General features: G+C 41.9%; 1 protein-coding gene and 1 long non-coding RNA gene across 4 annotated transcripts in view; one reads left to right on the top strand and one right to left on the bottom strand.

The window, feature by feature from the left end:
* The window catches only part of PLCB1 (phospholipase C beta 1), a 746923-nt gene that overhangs the window by 543968 nt on the left and 179968 nt on the right, over positions 1 to 22987 (bottom strand). The window lies entirely within an intron of this gene.
* Positions 1440 to 12034, top strand: LOC146395182 (uncharacterized). The gene is made up of 3 exons (XR_014831911.1): positions 1440 to 8715; positions 9029 to 9850; positions 11727 to 12034. It is a non-coding gene; the product is annotated as an uncharacterized LOC146395182 (long non-coding RNA).

Here is a 22987-nt window from a genome sequence, read left to right as displayed (position 1 = left end):
AGAATTGCAGGAAATGTATAAGCAAGACTGGAAGACTCAAGAAATAAAGGTAGGAGGTGGGATGACCAAAGTACAGACTTAGAACTGGAAATCTAAGTCCTTTGTTTACCCTTAAGGAGGAAGTCCACCCATACTCTCTATTAGACATGAAAGCATCAAGACCTAAAACACAGAGAGAAAGGTTAGGTGGTTTTTCCTAAGGTCACATGGCCAGATCTCCTGATCTCAAGGCCATTTCTCTTTCTGTTAGGAGACATGATCACTAGAGGTAGGTGGTGAGCCTGCAATGTGTCAGCTTCATTGAGGTGAACGAAATTCCCCAGTTTTCTGATTAGGGTGGGCCACAAGAGAGGCCTTGCCAGAGCTGGAAGAGAAAGGTCACACTCAGAAGGTCACCTAGGAGTCGGGCCATGTCCACCTAGGAGTCGGGCAATTGTTCTACCTCCCCCCACCCACCCCCGCTGACCTTCACCTCCTGGTCAGTCTCATGTTCAGCATCATGAAGAGGCTTCTCCTGCAGGGCACTTGGTTGACAAGGTCAGAAGAAGTGAGAACTGCGAGGACTCCAGGCAGTTTTAGAGCATCTGTCTCATTCATGCTCAGGACTTGCAACCTGTTCCATTCTCCCCACATTACATGCAGCCTCCCTTCCCTGCAGACTTCAAGCTCCAGCTTTAGATGTGCAAACAACACACCTACAGAGACTGTTTAGTAGCTCCCACAACTATCTAAGTTATACTTGTTTTCAATTCCTATTACAAATCCATAGTATTAGTGGTCCTCCATTTGGAATTGAATTTGACTGAAACTGGATGCTTGATGGAATCTGCTCAAAGGGGTTCCTGGTTTCTTGAGAATGGTCTACCCATCATTAGACCCAGGGTCACTAACCTTCTGTTTTTCTCATCAACTACCATCATCTAGGATTTCTAAATTCAGGAGTTATATTTTATTTTCTTTTTAAATGTGTATTTTACTTATTTGTAAACTTAGCACTGAAAGAGATGCTAGTATTTATTGGGCATTTACTAAGGGCCAAGAACAATTCTAAGCATTTTGTGTCATATGGTGTCATTTCTCAGCATATGGGGAAACTCAGGCAAACAAAGGCTATACAGTTTTCCCAAGGGCACAGAGTTAGACATCAGGAAAACCAGAATTTAAGGTCAGGTTGGTAACTGAGGACCCCTATCTTAGCACCTTACACTTTCTTATGAAGACATTTTGCTTGACTATACAGTTTTTTCATGTATCTTATAATATTTTGGCATCCCTTGCTTCCCCTTAAAGAGTATTGTAACTACTTTCCTCCAAAACTTAGAAGACCTGTAATGCCACTCAGAGAACTAAGAACTGTTTTGGTACCAAATGTGGATGGTCTCTCCCCTTCCTGCTTTCACGACAGACATTACCAATCTATGACGGTTCTCATTCCAACTCTTTTTTTTTTTTTTTTTTTTTTTTTTTGCTTTTTAGGGCCGAGGCATATGGAGGTTCCCAGACTAGGGGTTGAATTGGAGCTGCAGCCACTGGCCTACACCATAGCCACAGCAAAGCCAGATCCGAGCCAAGTCTGTGACCTACACCACAGCTCACAACAATGCCAGATCCTTAACCCACTAAGCAAGGCCATGGATCCTAGTGAGATTTCACTTCTGCTAAGCCACAATAGGAACTCCCTCCAAGTCTACCTTAAGGCTGCAGAATTGCTCTCATCACTACAGCTGAGGCAACTGGTACTAACTGACTGACCAAGGATGACACTCAAGATGCTCCCTCAGGTGTAGAAGGAAGATAGTGTCGGTGGAGACGAGGAGGAGAAAGTCAGCAACAAATGTGGAAAACAGACCTCCAATCCATCAACAAACTTATTAAGCTCTATAGAATAAGCACACTCAGGGGATACGAATAATCATAAATATGGTCCCTGGCATTACGGAACTTATTGAATCTTCTATCAGAATAACATGACATTTTACACACATGAAAATAACCACCAATATCAGGTAGTATGTAAATGTTCAGCAATGACACAGGACTTTGGTTTCCAGGAAACGTGTGAATTTGAGCTGGGTTTGGGGAAACACTTAGGATCTGGATAGATTAAGGGAAGAGGAAAAAAGATATTCCAAGAAGGAAAAATGATGAGTGTAAAATTTCTGATGGCCAATGAAAAAGGTCAAATTGAGTAGGAACAGGTGTCTGGAAAGCAAAAGAGAGAAAATATGAAGTTAAAATTAGAGCTTTAGGGGTTCTAGCCAGGGAGGTTTATATTTTGCTTGATAAAATAATTATATATTTGTGTAAAGCACCTGCCTCGAGGCCTATAATTCTTTGCCTCTCCTAGTATTCATACCTTTGGCCATTAACCTTGTAATGTTCTCCTATAGCAACCCTAGGCTTGACAATAAACATGGTTTAGCCAATGGAATCTTAGAATATGTGACACAAGCAAAGGCTTGAAAAACAGGTAAGTGAACCACTGGCTCTCATTCTTGCTTTTCAGGCGGACATATTCAGGTTGAGTGCTAGAGAATGAGAGTAAGAGGGCACAGCTGGAGAATGAGAGTAACAGGGCACATGTAATAACCAGCTGATCACCAGGCATGAGTGAGCCCTGCCAGACCAGAAGAACTGCCAGGCAAGCCTTGTCTCTACTGGTGAACCACAAGCTTCTGAGCTCATCACTCAGCTCTCTTCTGCAAAGAGATATTTGACACAGTTCTTTTTTTACTTCCCATTATTTAAACAAAACAAAACAAAACAAAACTGCTGATGTTTTTTGCTTTAAATAAAATTCATGCTCTAGGCAAGATAAGATGCCCTCCAGGGCACCAAAATTTTACTCTAAAGAGAAAGAAATGCTTTTCCCTTCCCTTTACATTTCATTAAAGTACAAATCTGCATAAACATCATTTTCACTGTAAAGCTAGTGAGCAGAATAAAGAGTGATGCTTTGTCTGTGACTCTATACTCATAGTTCTTTTGAAGAGAACAGTCACTTTGCAACCAATGGTGGCCCTTTCAAATACCGACAAGCCAAATGAAGGGTGAGGTCATTTTTTTTCCCCCAGAGAGAAAACATAGAGGTTCTCGACTCACAGAAGCTACAAAGTCTCTGGAATGAATTTTCTAATAACTCAAGGTTACGGTTTATACTTCTGTATGCATTCCTCCTGTTAAAAATTCTACAGATGGGATGAGTACAAATGATGCACTTTCAGATGCAGTAAGGACGAAAGAGAAGTTAAATATTAAAAACATGCTTTTCCTGTTTTCCCCTCCCATGTTAACTCGTGGGAGGATAATTACTCTTGGTTCTGTTTCATACAAGAAGAGTTGCTCCCAAAGTGCAACATGCAGCTGGTTTAAGAGCAGGAAAAAAATATGAAAATAGGACCCAAGGACCCATATGTTAATGCATCTTAGGAAGAGCCACTGCTGTTCTCTTAAGGTGGGGTCTCATTTCCCTTAGAGTTCTGCTGGGGACCTTCATCATTTTCATGGGGAAGATCAATAGGGAGACAAGTGTTTGATGGAGTTCCTGTTGTAGTGTAGCTGAAAGGAAACCAACTAGTATCCATGAGGATGTGGGTTCGATCCCTGGCCTCGCTCAGTGGGTTAAAGATCTGGCTTTGCAATGAGCTGTGGTGTAAGTTGAAGATGCGGCTCAGATCTGGCCTTGCTGTGGCTGTGGGGTAGACTGGCAGCTACAGCTCTGATTGGAACCCTAGCCTGGGAATTTCCACATGCCACAGGTGTGGCCCTAAAAAGCAAAACAACAGACAGGTGTTTGAGGGCAGTCTTTGCCTGGAGCCCACAGGGAGCTCTGCCGTGTGAATCATCCCACAGAGTTATCCCAACTTGGGGCAACAGGACAGGCCTGTTGGCTGGGGGGCAGAGGGGAGGCTTAGGTGTGTGTGTTGTGGATGGCTAAGTTTCTCCCTGACGAGACATCTGCCATCAGCCAAGGGTAAGTCTCCGAGAAGGGAGGCAGCTATGAGCCTAAGAAGCCACTCCTGACAGCTGGGATCTAGATGCACAACCTTGGGATGGGAATCCAGTTGAGTGCCCACAGCAATTTCTGCCACAACATGAACTCAGAGGTTGAGTGCTGAGAGGAAAGAGGCATTAACAGAGAAGAAAATCTACAAAGCAGATAGAGATCAAGGACTGTCTCCTCCCATCCAGACGATACTGAAGGTACAACTCTGTGGCTCAGGTTCTAAGCCTACGTCTGTACATTCATCTATCTCTTGTTCAATATGAACTGACCATAACTTCAGGGCAGGAATTCAGAGCTAACTTCCATAAGACTCAGCTGCCTCGCGGATCACCTTCTCAAGCTTCCCTGCCAAGTTCAAGTGGCAACTTAGAAAAGTCAAAGCATCGCTGTAAAAGCAAAGGATCACTCCAGAGTTTCAGGAGCCTTTCAGAAGGCAGAGACTTTGTGAACCATCAGTCAGGCTGCTGTCTGAGAACTGATGCACTGAACAGAGATGACAAACTAAGCTTGTCCTGGGAAACAGGGTTCTCCAAGGCCACCCAATCACAGACCTGATCATGGATGCCTTCTCTCTTGTTTCTGAAGAGGAAGATGGATCAAAATGAAGTCCAAATGGTCCACTTTCCAATCCAATCTAACCATGGCTGACCACATAAAATCATCAATCAAGGTAGTGTTTTCTGGAAGGAGACACATTTCCACAGGGATCTAGAGATTCAGGCAACTATTTGAAGGAACAAAATGAACATATCTGCACATAATTTCCAAGTATTTATTGCTGACTGAACTGCCACTAACCATGCGACTTTTTTTCTCAGGGTCTAGTTGTTCTGCATAAATACCACGCGCTAACCAACTGCACCACAGAGCTCCTAGTTTTTCTCAATATGTGATATAATAACCCAGCTTTTGCAATGGAGATCCAGATTGTTTTATTCTTTTTATTTTTACTTTTTGTCTTTCTGTCTTTTTAGGGCTGCACCTGAGGCATATGTAGGTTCACAGGCTAGGGGTCTAATCGGAGCTACAGCTCCTGGCCCTACATCACAGCCACAGCAACACCAGATCCGAGCCACATCTGCAATCTACACCACAGCTCACGGCAATGCCAGATCCTTAACCCACTCAGCAAGGCAGGGATTGAACCCGCAACCTCATGGTTCCTAGTCAGATTCCTTTCTGCTGTGCCACAATGGAACTCCTGGTTTATTCTTTTGAGGTAAAATTTATCCAAGGTGAAACTCACACATCTTAAGTATACCTTCCTGAGTTCTGAATGCACACAAGTGTAACCCAAACCCTATCAAGATAAGAAACAGTTTCATCACCCCAATTCTTGACCCCACCATCCAGAGGCAACCACTGTTCCTTTCTTCCTCATAAATTAATTTTCCTTGCACTAGAACCCCATCTAAACAGAATCAGTCTACACTCATATCAGAGGCATCACTAAGCATCACGTTTTTTGAGATTTATCCATGTATCAGCCCTTCCTTCCTTCATGCTGCTGAGTCATATTCGATGGAGAAATTTCAGAACCAAACATTTTCCAGTTTTAGCTCTGATGATTAAAGCAATCAGCTTTGAAATGCTGATTCAGGAGTTCCTGTCATAGCTCAGTGGAAACAAACCTGAGCAGCATCCATGAGGATACAGGTTTGATCCCTGGCCTTGCTCAGTGGGTTAAGGATCTGGCGTTGCCATGAGCTGTGGTATAGGTAGCAGCCTCGGCTCGGATCTGGGGTTACTGTAGTGGTGGTGTTGGCCAGTGGCTACAGCTTTGATTTGACCCCTAGCCTGGGGAAGCTCCATATGCTGCAGGTGTGGCCCTAAAAAAGACAAAAAAAAAAAAAAAAAGCTGATTCAGATAATTTGAATAATCTCTAAAAAACATGATACTTTTGAAGAAAATATTTCCAAGTGAATGGGGCAATATTTTTTCCACTATAGAAACCCACAGCAACAAAAACAAACAAAATGTCCAAAGCTAATAGGCTCCCAGAAATCCATGCCTACACCACAATAAAATCACACACACACACATCTGTTTTCACCACTTGCAAACTGCTTAAAAGATAGAGTAAAGGGGAAAAAAGGAAAAGAAATACTACAGATCTCACTGGAGACAATTTATCTTTAAGACTCAGTACTGACCTAAGAAAGCCAATCAACCATTTTTCAGTTCTTGGGCATAGCAGCAGTAATATAACCTCAGGAATAATTCCCCGGGTGCTTTATTTCTGGCATACTCTCTTAATTGGCTAGCATGCTAATCCCTTTCTTAGAAGAACACTTAGCACTGGAAATGTGTGAGGCAAACACAAAAATATAAGTCCTGGTTTGGTATGCAAATCAGCACCATGGAAACCGGCCTGGCAATGCTGAGCTCAGGGCAATCGGCAGGGAGCAGATGAGCTCTGATTCAAAGCCTGAAGAAAAGCACTGTCAACAGGATTATGGACACAGATTGCATCTCACCCTATGGCTCCCTTTATTTCTGAAGTAGGAGACATAAACTTGACACTTCAATGGACTAGATCATCATGGGGCCACTGTTTCTAATTCACAGCCTCAGTTGACAAATCCCTTAGCCACTTAGAATACAGACATCGAAGTGGGGCATTATTTTAGTTACTATTTCCAGTTAAAAGGAATATATTTGCAGAAATCTTGAGAATGTTGCATTTCTTATTCAAACGATAAAATAAATGCTTTTCGATGTCAGCTGCTATGTGGGCAAAGGAATGCTCTTGTCTTTGGTGCTACTGGCATGACCCTTGTGGTCCAGGAATGTTCTGGGCATTCTTCTGGGGGCAGAGAGAATTTCCCTCTCAGCGCCCCATGGAGGGGTATTTCCAATCAAAGTTCTCTTAGAAAACCATACCCTCTTGTTCACAGAAGTCCTTCTCTCACCCCAAGTGCCTCCCCAAGTCCAGTTAGAAAGCAGACCTGAAAAGATCTTTTGGCGAAAAGCTCCTATTCCACGAATAAGAGAGGAGCTGAAGACAGCCAGTTGTCTAGCCCTTAAAGACGATATTAGAGATTTAAAAAGCCACAAAGTGAGAGAGAAGCAAGGACACACGCGGGCAGGAGAACCATCCCATGTAACAACCTAGATCACCAGGGTTTAAAACATGTCATCACAGAACTCAGGGGGCCTGTGACTAGGATGGCAAAAAAAAAAAAAAAAAATTTTATATTTACAAGCCTCTAACAAAGTAATTTCTTTTTTCTTTCTTCCTCCCTCCCTTGCCTCTTCTCTTCCTTCCTTCCTTCCTTTGTTTGTGCCCACAGCATATGGAAGTTCCCGGGCAAGGAAATGAATCAGAGTCACACCTGCCACTACACTGCAGCTGCAGCTACACTGGGCCCTTTTAACCCACTGCCCGCAGCCAGAGATCAAATCTGCACCTCTGCAGCGACCGGAGCTGTCGCAGTCGGATTCCTAACCCACTGTGCCACAGCAGGAACTCCACAAAACAACTTCTTTAATTAAGGGTGTAGATAATAAACTGCATTAATATTGGTAATATTTGTTATTTTGCCACCAATAAAAACATGACAGATGTTTTCATATGACATTACAGAGAGGCCAGATGTCCATCACATATGCTCATTGCTACTTCAGCACTACAGTAGATACTAGACTATTAGACCTACGGCTAGAGCTTGCTATTAATGCATTAATAAAGAGGCACACATACCAAACCACAGTCAATGTTTTCCAGAAATACCTCTTTCAAAATAATGAGTTTCTTTTCCACTTATATAATTATATACTTGAAAATTTTATTAATTGGGCAGTAATAAAAACAATAAACCACTGATATGCACAATACCACCATGAAACTCAAACATAGTATAAAGAGAGAAAGAAGCTACACACAAAAGACCACATTATGAAGTTCACAACTATCTATGGTGGCAGAAACCAAGAGTGGTTACCTCTAGAGTCAGGAGTATTAACTGGGAAATGAATGAGGCAACTTTCTGGAATGACAGAAATTTTCTTATCTCAGTCTGGACGGTGACTATGGATACATTTGTCACAGCTGTACATAAGATATTTCACTTTGCAATATGTAAGTTAATAAAGTACTGAAACAACAATATTGTTCCAAGGACTTTGTCCAATGGGCTGATGACTCAGAAGAGCTTGATAATGTTTGATCTCCTCACAGTACCTTGGAGGTGCAGGAAAGCCAAGCCAGCACCAAACTAATCCTTGAGTGGCCACCATCCACAATCAGCCGAGAGCTCATAAACTGCCCAGTGTGACTGCTCACATCTCTGCTCTGAGACTCTCTCCAGGCCCCCACCCAGCTGCCCATTCTATGTGGACCATCCTCAACCACAGGCCAAGGTGCTCATCAGACTTACTGTGCCACCAACTCCCCAGGCCAAGACAGATGGAGGAATGCTTGGGCACCCTGCAAAGCCATGGTGGCTTGAGAGAAAAGTCCCCCTCCAGCCAAGGCAAGGTGATGAAGAAGATGTGGTACATATATACAATGGAAAATTAGCTATTAAAAAAGAATGAAATAATGCCATTTGCAGCAACATGGATGGACCTAGAAATTATCACACTAAGTCAAGTTAAACAGTGAAAAGGCAAACATCATATGATATCACTTATATGTGGAATCTAAAAAAAAAAAAAAAAGGATACATATGAACTTATTTGCAGAATAGAAACAGAACAACAGGGAGTTCCCGTCGTGGCGCAGTGGTTAACGAATCCGACTAGGAACCATGAGGTTGCGGGTTCGGTCCCTGCCCTTGCTCAGTGGGTTAACGATCCGGCGTTGCCGTGAGCTGTGGTGTAGGTTGCAGACGCGGCTCGGATCCCGCGTTGCTGTGGCTCTGGCGTAGGCCGGTGGCTACAGCTCCGATTCAACCCCTAGCCTGGGAACCTCCATATGCCGTGGGAGCGGCCCAAGAAATAGCAACAACAACAACAACAACAACAACAAAAGACAAAAAGACAAAAAAAAAAAAAAAAAAAAAGAAACAGAACAACAGACTTTGAAAAACTTATGGTTACCAAGGTGACAGGTGGGGGAGAGATGGACTGGGCACTGGGGACTGGCATATGCACTCTGAGGTCTATGTAATGATTGGCCTCAAAGACCTGCTGTATAGCACAGAGAACTCTACCCAATATTCTATAATAATCTATATGAGAAAAGAATCTGAAAAAGAATAGATGCATGTATCTGTATAACTGAATCACTTTGTTGTACAACAGAAAATATCACAACCTTGTGAATCAACTATTCTTCAAAAAATCTTAAAAAAAAGGTGACATCCCACACTGAGGTAGCACAGCAGAGGAGTCCCCAGCCCTGCAATGGTCTTCTCACCTCTGAAAAGTGGCAAGGGGCCTGTGGTCACTGTGTTATATCAAAGGATAACTTCATTCTGGTTATTGTATTTATTTATTTATTTATCTTTTTAGAGCTGCACCCGTGGCATATGGAGATTCCCAGGCTACGGGTCCAACTGGATCCTTAACCCACTGAGTGAGGCCAGGGATCGAACCTACATCTTCACAGATGCTAGTCAGATTCATTTCACTGAGCCATGACAGGAATTCCCAGTTTTTTATTTTTTTAATTTTTAAAATTTATTTTATTATTATTTCTCTTATGGCTGCACTTATATCATATGAAAGTTTCCAGGCCAGGGGTTGAATCGGAGCTGTAGCTGCCAGCCTACACCACAGCCACAGCAACACAGGCTCTGAGCCACATCTGCAACCTACACCATGGCTCACTCAACACTGGATCCTAAACACTGAGCATGGCCAGGTATTGAGCCCATGTCTTCATGGATACTAGTCGGGTTTATTACCAATGAGCCATGACAGGAACTCCCACTCTGGTTTTTTAAAATCAAGCACCAGTCAGGCTCACTCTAGAAGTTCATCCAACACCATCATTCATAGATGGGGAATCTGAGCTTGGCCCATCTTAAAATCTCATCATCAATTAACACAAGTCCAGGTAATACTCATCACCTGGTCATCTTTTTCAAAAGACAGTTGTCTCCTTCCTACCAAAGAGTCTGACAGCCCTTGAACCCACCTTGCCCTAAGTCCTATGGAAAACTCTTCAGCTGCCCAGGGAATACAGAAAAGACCAAACACACCTGCTGGATTTAGACGTCACATGTCCTTGGCCAGTCTTCTGGGCTGTGCCCTCTGAAGCTATTTCAGGAAAATGGTCCAGCAGAAAGGCTGGATAGGAGCTGGGAGTTATGTGTTCAGTTATATAAGTAGCTGGACCTATGACCCTGGTCCAGTCACTTCCCCTCTCTCACCTCAGGCTCCTCATCTCCAAAAATAAAGGGATAAGAAAATACTGACCTCCCAGCCTCATCAGGAGATGATCCCAAGGACCACATGATGACTAAAACAGAGTTCTCTCAATAATACTAAGTTCCAAATTCGTAGTGTTTTCTCCCAATTATTATTTGCTTTTAGGTCCATCTTTTGAGATCTTTATTTTAAATTGCCACATTTGAAGCTATTTTTAATATTAAAAAGAAGGCATCTATGAGCGTTCTCTGGGATTAAAAATGAACAGCATTACAAAGGCAAAAAAGTCACAATGCTTACGTTGGCATGTTTTATTGTCATTATTATATCATTTATTACACTTAGTCAAGAGGTGTGAACAACAAAAGTACTGATAGAGTGCTGATTAAGCTCATGAACACTGCCTGAGTTCAAATCCTGCCTCTCCCACTAACCACCTATGCAATCTTGAACAAGGTTATTCAATTTCACTGTATGTTTTAGTTTTCTCATCTGTAAAATGGGAAAGTTCAGGGTGCTTCACTCATTTAATCATTATGAGGATTAAATAATGTTTGCAAATATTAGATTACCTGGAAGATGGTGAGTGCTACATATGCACGTATTGAAAAATAAAGAGTCCCTGTCATGGCTCAGCAGTTAGCAAACCCGACTAGCATCCATGAGGACAGGATGCAGGTTTCATCCCTGACCTCGCTCAGTGGGTTAAGGATCCAGTGCTGCCGTGAGCTGTGATGTAGGTCAGAGATGCAGCTTGGATCCTCCATTGCCGTGGCTCTGGTGTAGGCCGGCAGCTGCAGCTCTGATTGGACCCATAGCCTGGGACGTGCAGGACCCATATGCTGCAAGTGCGGCCCTAAAAAGACAAAACGACCAAAAAAAAAAAGAAAGAAAAAGAAACTAAAAGAAGTGTTTTGCTCAGAAAAAAAGAAAAATGTGTATGGTCTTCTTCTCTAAGGCTTTTTTTTTTTATTGTTGGCTATGAAACACTGTCCCCTTATTGAAAGACAGTCCTGTGTATAAAGCAGCAACATATTTTGCTTGTTCAATCCAAGCAAGAAGTTTCTGCATTAACCACTTTGATATTTAAAGCTCCCTATAAAACAGACAATAAAGAGCTCTACTGTATAATTTGTAGAAAAGAAATAAAGCTCCATGAGTCAAGTACATGTGTTCTTAACTAACAGCATAATTAATGATAAACAGGGCAGGGTGGGGAATCGGCTGAACCAAAAAAAAAAAAAAAAAAAAAAAAAAAACTTGTTAACATTGAAATATTCTCTGACGGATAAAGGGGAACAGTCCTATTTTTGCAGCTAGGTCTTCAGTGGACTATTCCAAATAATAATCTGTAGCAAATCAATGGATTGTTCAATTCTTCCAGGAGATTTACCTCTGTAGAGTCATTCCATAATTCATTTGATGATGATGCCATAAAGAGAAGGAAGGCCATTTTTACCTCATTTTATCCAGTTAAAGTTGAAGCCAGAGACTAAGAACCTTTTAAGTGACCTCCCCAGAGTGTCCCTGTTTGCAAGGATATTCACTCATACCCACGGACACCCACTCCCACCCTGAGGTCTCCAGGCATGCTGCATTTATGAGAAACACTATATTTAGCCACGAACAGTGGATGCTTTTGTTTATTCTATTTCGAGACCATTGCAAGATGCCAGCTCAATGTCCCCTTTTACATCATCCCTTACCAGACCTGACAGTTGGAAACACTTAGTTCTGCTCTGCTTCCATTGTGTTGCTGAAGTCATTTGAATGATTTAAATCAGAGATAAGTATTTGCAAATGAGCTAAAAGAAAAAAGATGTGTCTGAAAACTCCAAACTGCCTTGTAAGAATGCACTCAGTTCTAGTTTAATTCTTGGGAATTTGGTTAATGCTTGTAAATTGCAGGGGCAGTTCTTTTCTGAGGGTACCATCTCATGGTAACCTTTTTTTTGCTTTTTAGTGACATAACCGGAGCATATGGAGGTTCCCAAGCTAGGGGTGGAATCAGAGCTATAGCTGCCAGCCTATGCCACAGCCACAGCCACAGCCACAGCCAGATCTGACCAGGTCTGCAACCTACACCACAGCTCGTTGCAACACCAAATCCTCAACCCACTGAGCGAGGCCAGGAATCGAACCCACAACTTCATGGCTCCTAATCGGATTCATTTCTGCTGTGCCACAAGAGAAACTCCTCACGGTAACTTTCAAAGATTCCCTGGGAGTTCCCTTGTGGCTCAGCAGGTTAAGGACCTGGTATTGTCACTACAGCAGCTCAGATCACTGCTGTGGCACAGGATTGATCCCTAGCCCAAGAATTTCTGCATGCAGCTGGAAAAACAAACAAACAAACAAACAAACAAAAAACACCAAACAAAACAAACAACAAAACAAAACCCAAAACAAACAGACAAAAAAGATTCCCTGTTTCCAGATCAAATATTTTTTAAATTTCCTACTAAAAAAAAAATCAAAAACTGGATTAACAGGAGAGTTCTTCATTATCTTTTCAAGAAATACACAACTAATACTCAACAGTAATTTTAATGGTATTGTATTTTATTGAACACCTACTAGGTGTCAGCATAGTCTGTCTCTGATAATGAAACACATGAGCTCAATCCCTAAGTCTCAAAAAGTTAGTATTATTAGTTCACTGTGAACTGCAGACATTCAAGCATTTGCCTAAAGTGAGAAGCTTTACTCAAGTGTTCAATCCAACACTTGAGTAAATTTGATCAAAAGGTAACGACTTTCTTCTACTAGACTTGTGTGCAAGATTCAATCGACTGACATGGCCATTGGCCTGCAGGTGGTATTTCTGAAACATTCCTTCTAAATGTGTCCAGGAATCCAGCTGGGAACTCCCGGTCCTTATTATTCATATTTAACATGGAGAGGAAAGAGCTGGAGGAGGCCAAGGGAAGACAAGTCTGAGACACTGAGCCTTTGATCTTTCCACTCTTTGGGTTCCTCCTTTTCCAATAAATCACTTATTCCCTGCAGTCTATCTCTGTCCACTGGAACCCAATGAAGCAATTTATTCCCTAAGATTTATCCACTGGCTTCACATCCTCTGAGAGTGTTTACACTTCAAAAGAGGAATGTGTTAATCTCAACAAACACTCACCCATCCTGTCAGTGGTAGAAGTGGAAGAACAGGCCCTCCCTTTGGCTCCTGGGGTCATTCCCGGGAGCATTCTTGGCCCCCCTCTGCTCCTGGCCCTTCATCATTAAGGGGCCGCATACACAGACCCAAGTAACTTTAGCAACCCACAAACCAAGCTTCCTACTCTTAGACTCTGTTGGCACAGAGCTCTGTAAAAATCAAAGCTGGCCATTGCACTGGCACAGAAATGAGCATTTCAGTACATTATTTGAACAGCTGCTAAAAGCTGAATCTAGGAGTTCCTGTTGTGGCTCAGCAGGTTAAGAACCCAGCACAGTGTTCATGAGGATGTGGGTTTGATCCCTGGCCTCGCTCAGTGGGTTAAGGATCCGGTGTTGCCACAAGCTGTGGTGTAGGTCACAGATGTGACTTGGATCTGGTGTTGCTGTGGCTGTGGCCTCAGCAGCAGCTCCGATTCAACCCCTAGCCTGGAAACTTCCAAATGCCACAGGCGCAGCCCTAAAATAAAAATAAAAAGAAAATCTGAATCTATATTGCAGTGCATGCGAGGTAAGGACCTTAGAATTAAGGAAGAGATAAACATCAAGGCTTATGGGGGTTCAGGGAACCAACTTTGTGGTGATTTTGCCTCTGAATGCCTGTGGTCAAGCCAGAAACCAGAACTTGGCACACCCCATCTCTCACTCCACTAGGGGGCACTAGTCGCAGGTAGGTAGGCGGACTCTGCTTTGCAGGAAGTGGCTTTCATTGATTTTTCACAGGTGGTTGGAGCCTAGAGCAAACCTCAACTGGCCATGGACCTTCAAGCAGGTTGATAGAATGAAAACTCAAAGGGTTTGACTCAGAAGTGCCTGGGTTCAAATCCTGACTTGACTGTTTTCCATTATCTTTAACCAGTTTGAGTTCATTTCTTAGCAGAAAAACAGCTGCTAATGTTTGCTGAGTGTTGAGAGGCTTCATCAGAACAAGTCACAAGCATATATCCAATGTGGCGCAAATGTTAAAAATGTCAGTTTCCCATAGGCGTTTGTAAATGGCTCCTGTCCTCTGGAAAGGTTGCGTTGAAACTGACAAATAAGAGCATGAGCGATGTTAAAATGTTGTGGTTAGGAGTGTGAATTCTGGATTCAAATCCTGGTGGGCATATTACTTAACCTCTGCCTGTCTCACTTTTCCTCATCTGTAAAATGGGATAATTCTAGTAACCAGTTCATAAGGTTATTGTGGGGACTCTATGATCACTTAGAACATTGCCCTCTGTAAGCACTATTTATGAATATAGTAATTATCATCATTTGCGAGACCGAGTGGGCATGCACACACTCACGCACATGCACACAGGCATGCGTGCGCACGCGCGCGCGCACACACACACACACACACACACACACACTCATATCCAGTGAAGCCTGTTTGAAAGATTCAGGGATGTTTTGTCCATAGAAGAGGCCCCTCAGGGGGAGTGTGAAACCTGCCTTCCCTTTTATTAAAGAGCTATCAAGCACAACAAGGGTTTTGATTCATTGTGTTTAGCCCTCAGGGATAAATCGGCCTCAGTGGATTAAAGCAGCAGGGGATTTGTTTGGGCTCCAGTTTAAGAAGAAATGGAAGCTGGCTGAATCGCTCAGAGATGAAACAGGCTGCTCCTGGAGTGAGAGAGTTTCAGGTCACCAGAGGATGCAGGCAGCACCTGGTCACACCTTTGGAAAAAGCGGTCCCTACAAGCATCAACTGAGTGATGGAAATAGAAAACCTTCATGAACCCTCCCAAGACAGAGGTTTATGATAAAAACATGATAATTCGAGAAATAATGCTCCGTAAAAATCAGAGCTGTTCAAGCTGGGGAGGCTGGCAAAATACCTTTGAGTCCATCAGATTTGTTCCCTATTTTCTGCTGGACCAGAACTTCCTTCTCTGTGTTTGCCAGTACCGCTCACCCCTTAGAGTCGGAGAGCTGGTGCGCAAGCTTGCTCATCTCTCTGTCTGAGATGATCTTTCAAGAAAACAGCAAGAAATGCTATTCATCTGAGATGAGAACCTAGCCTTGGGTGCACTGTTCCATTTTAATTCATGGCAATCGCTCATGTCCTGCTGGAAATTAATTAAGGCCTGTGTTCCACAGGAGCTGGTATTTGCTTTGAAACCTAGACCCCACCATCGAAACTCTGAAATGACAAAAACATGTCTCCAATTTGGGGCTAGAAGAGGCACAATTTCAAGAGCCCCCTGTCGTTCTCAGCTATTCTATTCTGAACAATGTGCTATAAATGTCCTCAGCAACAATGAGCGAGGTGGATTTTAGCCACCTGGAAGTTCCTGCTGATTTTGCCAAAAAAAAAAAAAAAAAAGTCTACCTAGGACTGGACATAAAAAGCCAATGTGAAGGAAAAAAAATTAGAATGTTCACTGTTCGGAGATTTAAAAATTACTCTCTCCACATTGAGCTTCTAGTTCTTTTATGAAAGAAGTAATGTACCATGCATAAGAAGGATAGTAAAAAGTTAATGATTTCTCACTCTTGACTTTCCCTTGTTTCTCCCCCCAACCCTTTTTAAAATTTATATCCATCTTTGTGGCATTCCTCTAGCTTCCATCTGCTCCGGAGGTTACTAAGCACAGCCCTCCTGGCAGCGTCAGAAAGGAACAGCTCCCCTTGCTGTAAAGGCAAACGGGCCCAAATTACCAAACAACGGAGGAGATAGAATCATGACCTTTCCTCTGCAATCCCAGATCTATATAAAAAGTAATGTAACAAAGACAGAACAGGAAACCTTCTTTCAGCCCAGATGCTCTTATATTTTCAGGAGCTGTTCTTGGGAGCTGACCTTCTATTTCAAAGACACAAGTAAGATGCTGAGATGGGGTCAACCCTGCCTTGTCTAGGAAAGAACATTCCTCACCTCTATTTGTCTTCCTAGTAGAGGCCGCCAACTCCCTCCACGTACACCAAGTCTTGTGGTATTTTCGCTACTTCCCAATATAATAGCGCAACCAATGTCACTTGTTGGAATTCTATTCGTCTATTTACATTTTTCATCCTTTTATCCCAAGGCTGTCTTCAAGCCTCCATCCCATTTTCCAGATACTATATTAATGACACAACATGGTATTTGATAAATGAAATTGTTCTCTGGAAAATTAAAAAGGACCCCAGGTTTTCCTTGAAAAAGAAGACAGAAATAACTTGTTTCTGACACAGTTTGTACATGAGTAAAGAAGAGTCTTTAAAAAAAATAAAATTAGGAGTTCCTGCTGTGGGACAGTGGGTTAAGAATCTGACTGCAGCAGCTGGGGTGGCTGTGGAGGTGCAGGTTTGATGCCCCAGCCCAGTGCAGTGGGTTAAAAGATGTGCCATTGTTACAGCTGAGGTGTAGGTTGCAGCTGCAGCTCGGATTCCATCCCTGACCTGGGGAACTTCCATATGCCGAAGGAAGACCATAAAAAATTTTAAATTTTAAAAAATAAATTAAATTTTAAAAAGTTCAAAATGGAAGGAGGCATTAGAGTAGGCAACTAGCAACTTCTCTCAGCAGTCGTGATTAGAATGTTCTTTAACCGAAGGAGGGAAAAAAGCTAGAAAGCTACATCCTGAACATTCAAGGAGAAGATGTGAGGTGTTGCTATTACACTTCTAATTGAAAGCCAAAGTTTTAAATAGAGAGAGCGCAACACTAACTCTTGATGTTAGATAAAGTATAATTAAAAGGCTAATTTTGACCCAATCAAGCCTGTTTAAATTGGACTCATAGCTAATTTAAATTGGCCACATATCTGGGCCTATTATCAAGTTGCCAGGGTCTTGAATAACTGTCATGACATCTTCAGATGCTATCATCAAAGAGAAGTAGTTTCCCCAAATTAGAGACTCGGCATGTGTTCCTCTAAGAGAAATTAGTTTAGTTTAAGAAGCTACATTATTTTTCTTGGCAAGTTAACAATTATTCACACACCAGGTAAAAGGGTTCAGAGAACACAAAGAGAAGGATTTAGTCCTGCTGTCAGTATCAATTGCAGCAAGAAAAAAGAAGAAAAATCCACAAATAATGCAAAACACATCTGAAAACAGTTAAGTGCTCATATGTACTGAGTTCTTATCAGGTGCCAGGCACTCTTCAAAATATATCATGTTTACTGACACTTCAGAGCTCCCCAACAACTGCAGGAGGTAGTTTGCTGGTACTAACTCCATTTTGTACAAGAGAGACTAGGGGCAAAAAGAATTAAGTGATCTGGTCAAGGTCACAGCCAGCAAACAGTGGAGCCAAGATTTGAATCCAGCCAGTCTGATGCCAAAGCCTGATTCCTGCTCGCCCAAATCCACGTCCTGGAGATGACAGAGACGCTGCTGATGTTCTGGAGTCTTGCCATGCAATCTCAAAGCACAGCTTCAATTGCATCCTTAAAATTAATCCTTCAAAACAAAGTCACTGGGTCAAAGTACATGCACATTTTCAATTCTCATAGTACCGAGTGCCTAGATGTGGTGCAGACTCTGGGCTGGCAGGAGATGGGGGAGAAGGTGTTCCAGATGGTGGAAACAGCATGAGCACCAGAATGATGAGGCTTATGATCCAGCAACAGTGGGAACTTCATTTGTTTAGCATGTGGAGGATGGGAAGAGAAGAACCATGGCAGGTCTTGGTAGAGCAGTGGGTGGGGGCTCTTACCAGAATTCTGGCTGACTTTTTTCTCTGAGGATTATGGATTCCTCTTGAATCCATGCAAATGTATACTCCACTGTATTAATGAAGCTTGCATTTGTTATTCGCTTGGGGGTGGGGGGGAAGCTCAGCTCTTTGAAAGGGCCTGTTTTCTTTGAAATGCAAGAGTTTTACAAACAAAAAGGTCGCCCTTTGAAAGGAAGATGATAACTGCCTCACTTGAGCATCAGATGCATTGCCTGAGGATACATTCCTTGAAGGAGACTTGGATCTCCAGGATGCAATAGGATTTCTCCAGCTCCCTTGACTTGTTCCTGTGATTCCAGGCAGGAATCTAACAGGAAGAAATAGGTAGGGAAGGTTCTTCTGAGGTCAATGTTTAGTACCGACTCCTGCCTCTATCTCTGATCCAGGGAAAGAGGTATATCATAGCCACAGCCAAAGCTCAGGAACTGGAGCCTCTCTCAAAAGGCCCATGATATCAGGAGTTTCATGGTGGATGGGCTAATTCATTAACCTGAAGTCCTTATCTCTACCTGCAGATGTAGACAGCACCTTAGCCTGGGGCACCCTGAGTCCTTCACTCCTTATTGTTTCCTGTCATATATTCCACATCTGTCAAGCACTGACAATGAACTAGGCATTCACTGTGCTAGGCTTTGAGAATGGATAAACAAAAGGGAGTTCCTTTCCCTCTGTTCTCAGGGGTAATAGATTTGAGTAGTAATGGGTATTAAAAAATAACCACTTGCCAAACATACGGCTATGAGGTCATTGAAAGCGTGCTGTGAGAGGATATAAATGGGGAGGTAAGACTCTAATTTGGTGGGAAGGGCATCTCTGACTTAGTGTGGTAGATTGATTGCTTTAATGGCCCCAATTCATCATCCTCCCTCCATCCATCTACACCCCTCACCATGGAATTTGCATATTTTCATTCAGGAAGTAAGACCCCACCCCTTGATCCCAAGTTCAGAAATGGCATTTGCTTCAGCCAATAGGGTGTTAGGAAAGGTGACAGATCAGACCATTGAACAAACACTTGGGGTCTTTACTTGTGTGCTTGTGTCTCTACCACCCACCCTTAGAATATTCATCCAAGTCATCCCAGTCTTCCTAGCTGTACCCATCCCAGATCAGCCAGCACGAGGCCGGGCGTGAGACATGGGAGTGAGCTCAGCTAAGACCAGCAGAGTGATCAAGAGGAACACTGACCCCCAAAATGTGTGAACCACAAATGCCCTCTGTCCTGTATGCCAGCCAGGTTTTGCGGTTGTGACATAGCATTAAGTGGCAAGAGCTCACTGATATATAAGCTGGCATTGGAGCTGAGCCCTAAGGAAGAGGCAGCCAAGAAAAGCCAGGGAAGTCCTTGAGCCTTGAGAGAAACTGAAAATGGAGGGTAGCGCATGGGCTCTGGATGGATAATGGATATAAAATCAATAGGACACTGTGACAGATCAGACCAAAGTGGAAGATGAGGGTGTGAGGTACCCAAGGATGACCTCCCACATATCCAGTCTGGGCAATTCAGCTGACAGCCATGGAATTTACTAAAGAGAAAGAATAGAGGAGCACTCATTTTGGGGGTGTATGGAAACTGAGGCTTCAATGGAAGATGAGGAATTGGGGGCATGAAAGACATGTAAGCGGTGATGTCAGGCAGTCTCAAGGTCAGAGACCAAGCATTTTATGAAAGAGAACAAGCATTTGGTAGGACTGAGATTTAAAATGGCAAATGAGGAATCTGTGAGCCTACCAAATCACACAGGAAAGCTTTGGGCAATGAAAGGAAGAGAACACCAGTAGGCTAGTAAGACAGCAAATGAACGCTGAAGTTCAAGATTGAAGGTGGCCCTGAGGGGGGAGCTACTCAGAGGACACAGGCAGAATACACTGAAATTAATAGATCTTGACAGACCAGAATGCCTCAAACCTTCCTGGAAAGTGTCTTATTGTTATTTATAACAACTGACTATTACTCACCTTTTCAACTGATACCTACAGCCTCAGAATCCCAAGAAAGCTTTCTTTTACCCATCAATCAATCCACTCTCAGCCACCCCTTGGTGGTTATAATTATTATGACTTGGCATTAAATTGGCCTTCCCCATTTTTCTCCCATTCCCCTCCAGAATTCTTATTAATAAACAATTAAAGAGAATAAGTTATTTAGTGGCTGTTTCCTATACTACTTTAGTATTGACTATTTTGGACATCAGTGTACTCAGCTAATCTCTGCATATTGGACATTATTACCACTCGCATGATTAATAACCTTTTCTGAGTTTAAATTCATCATTCCTGCAGATAAGGATAGTTTTTCAAAATAACTGATAGTTTTCAATATAGGGAAAAAAATCCTCAATTGCTATCGTTCTATACTAGGGCCATCTAATCCTTGATTTTATTTATATTAAAAAGTAAAATATATAAATATATATATAAATACAAGTACATATATACACATGTATATATGTATATACACATGTACAAACATATGACATATAAATACCTAATTTTTCTATACAAATAATTTAAATATAATTGTTATTGTATATGCTGATATAAAATATACTATATAAAATATCAGAATATACTATATAAAATATTATATACTGATATAAAATATCAGAAGTGCACATCCGCCTTAAAATTTTTCAAAAGGTTGAAGAAGAAGGAACACGCCCAAAGATATTCTACGATGCCACCATCACCCTAATTCCAAAACCAGACAAAGACACCACTGAAAAAGAAAACTATTGGCCTATATCTTTGATGAATACTGGTGCAAAAATTCTCAACAAGATTCTAGCCAACCGAATCCAACAACATATCAAAAAGATCGTACACCACGACCAGGTGGGATTCATCCCAGGTTCACAAGGATGGTTCAACATATGCAAATCAATCAATGTCATACACCACATTAATGAAAGAAAAGTCAAAAACCATATGATCATCTCAATAGATGCAGAAAAAGCATCTGACAAAGTCCAACATCCATTCATGATCAAGACCCTCGCCAAAGTGGGTATAGAGGGAACATTTCTTAACATAACCAAAACCATTTATGACAAACCCATAGCAAATATAATACTCAATGGAGAAAAATTGAAAGTCTTCTCACTCAAATCTGGAACAAGACAGGGATGCCCACTCTCACCACTGCTATTCGACATAGTACTGAAAGTCCTAGCCACAGCAATTAGACAAACCAAAGAAATAAAAGGCATCCAATTAGGAAGAGAAGAGATAAAACTGTCACTGTATGCAGATGACATGATACTATACATAGAAAACCCTAAGGACTCAACCCAAAAACTAGGTGAACTGATCAATAAATTCAGCAAAGTAGCAGGATATAAGATTAACATTCAGAAATCAGTCGCATTTCTGTATTCTAACAATGAAATATTAGAAAAGGAATACAAAAATACGATACCTTTTAAAATTGCACCCCCAAAAATCAAATACCTGGGAATACACCTGACCAAGGAGGTTAAGGACTTATATGCCAAGAACTATAAAACATAATCAAGGAAATTAAAGAAGACGTAAAGAAATGGAAAGATATTCCAAGTCTCTTGGTTGAAAAAATTAATATGGTAAAAATGGCCATACTACCCAAAGCAATCTACAGAGTCAATGCCATCCCTATCTAATTACCCATAACATTTTTCACAGAACCAGAACAAACAATCCAAAAATTTATATGGAACCACAAAAGACCCAGAATCACCAAAGCAATCCTGAGAAACAAAAACCAAGCAGGAGGCAAAATTCTTCCAGACTTCAAGCAATATTACAAAGCCACAGTTATCAAAACAGTGTGGTATTGCTACCAAAACAGACAGACAGACCAATGGAACAAAATAGAGCACCCAGAAATAAACCCTGACACCTATGGTCAAGTAATCTTTGACAAAGGAGGCAAGAACATAAAATGGGAAAAAGAAAGTCTATTCAGCAAGAATTGCTGAGAAACCTAGACAGTTACATGCAAATCAATGAAACTAGATCACACCCTTACACCATGCACAAAAATAAACTCCAAATGGCTGAAAGACTTAAATATAAGACAAGACACCATCAAACTCCTGGAAGAGAACAGAGGCAAAACATTCTCTGACCTCAACATCATGAATATTTTCTCGGGTCAGTCCCCCTAAGCAACAGAAATAAAAGCAAAAATAAACCAGTGGGACCTAATCAAACTGACAAGCTTTTGCACAGCAAAGGAAACCAAAAAGAAAACAAAAAGACAATTTACACAATGGGAGAAAATAGTTTCAAATGATGCAACGGACAAAGGCTTAATCTCTATAATATAGAAGCAACTTACACAACTCAACAGCAAAAAAGCCAACAACCCAATGAAAAATGGGCAAAAGATCTGAATAGACATTTCTCCAAGGAAGATTTACAGATGGCCAGCAAACACATGAAAAAATGCTCAACATCCCTGATTAGTAGAGAAATGCAAATCAAAACTACCATGAGATACCACCTCACACCTGTCAGAATGGCCATTATTAATAAGTCCACAAATAACAGATGCTGGAGAGGGTGTGGAGAAAAGGGAATGCTCCTGCACTGTTGGTGGGAATGTAAGTTGATACAGCCACTATGGAGAACAGTGTGGAGATACCTTAGAAATCTATACATAGAACTACCATATAATCCAGCAATCCCACTCCTGGGCATATATCTGGAAAAAAACTTTCCTTAAAAAATACACATGCACCTGCATGTTCATTGCAGCTCTACTCACAATAGCCAAGACATGGAAACAACCCAAATGTCCATCGACAGATGATTAGATTAGAAAGATGTATATATACACAATGGAATACTACTCAGCCAT

This window comes from Sus scrofa, chromosome 17 (assembly GCF_054392235.1).
Source record: "Sus scrofa isolate SSC_HxYL_T2T_F1_AM1 chromosome 17, Sscrofa_HxYL_maternal_Yorkshire_Landrace_v2.0, whole genome shotgun sequence".
NCBI classification, from domain to species: Eukaryota; Metazoa; Chordata; class Mammalia; order Artiodactyla; family Suidae; genus Sus; species Sus scrofa.
Note: the sequence above shows the minus strand (reverse complement) of the source record. Positions and strands in the feature narration are given on the sequence as shown.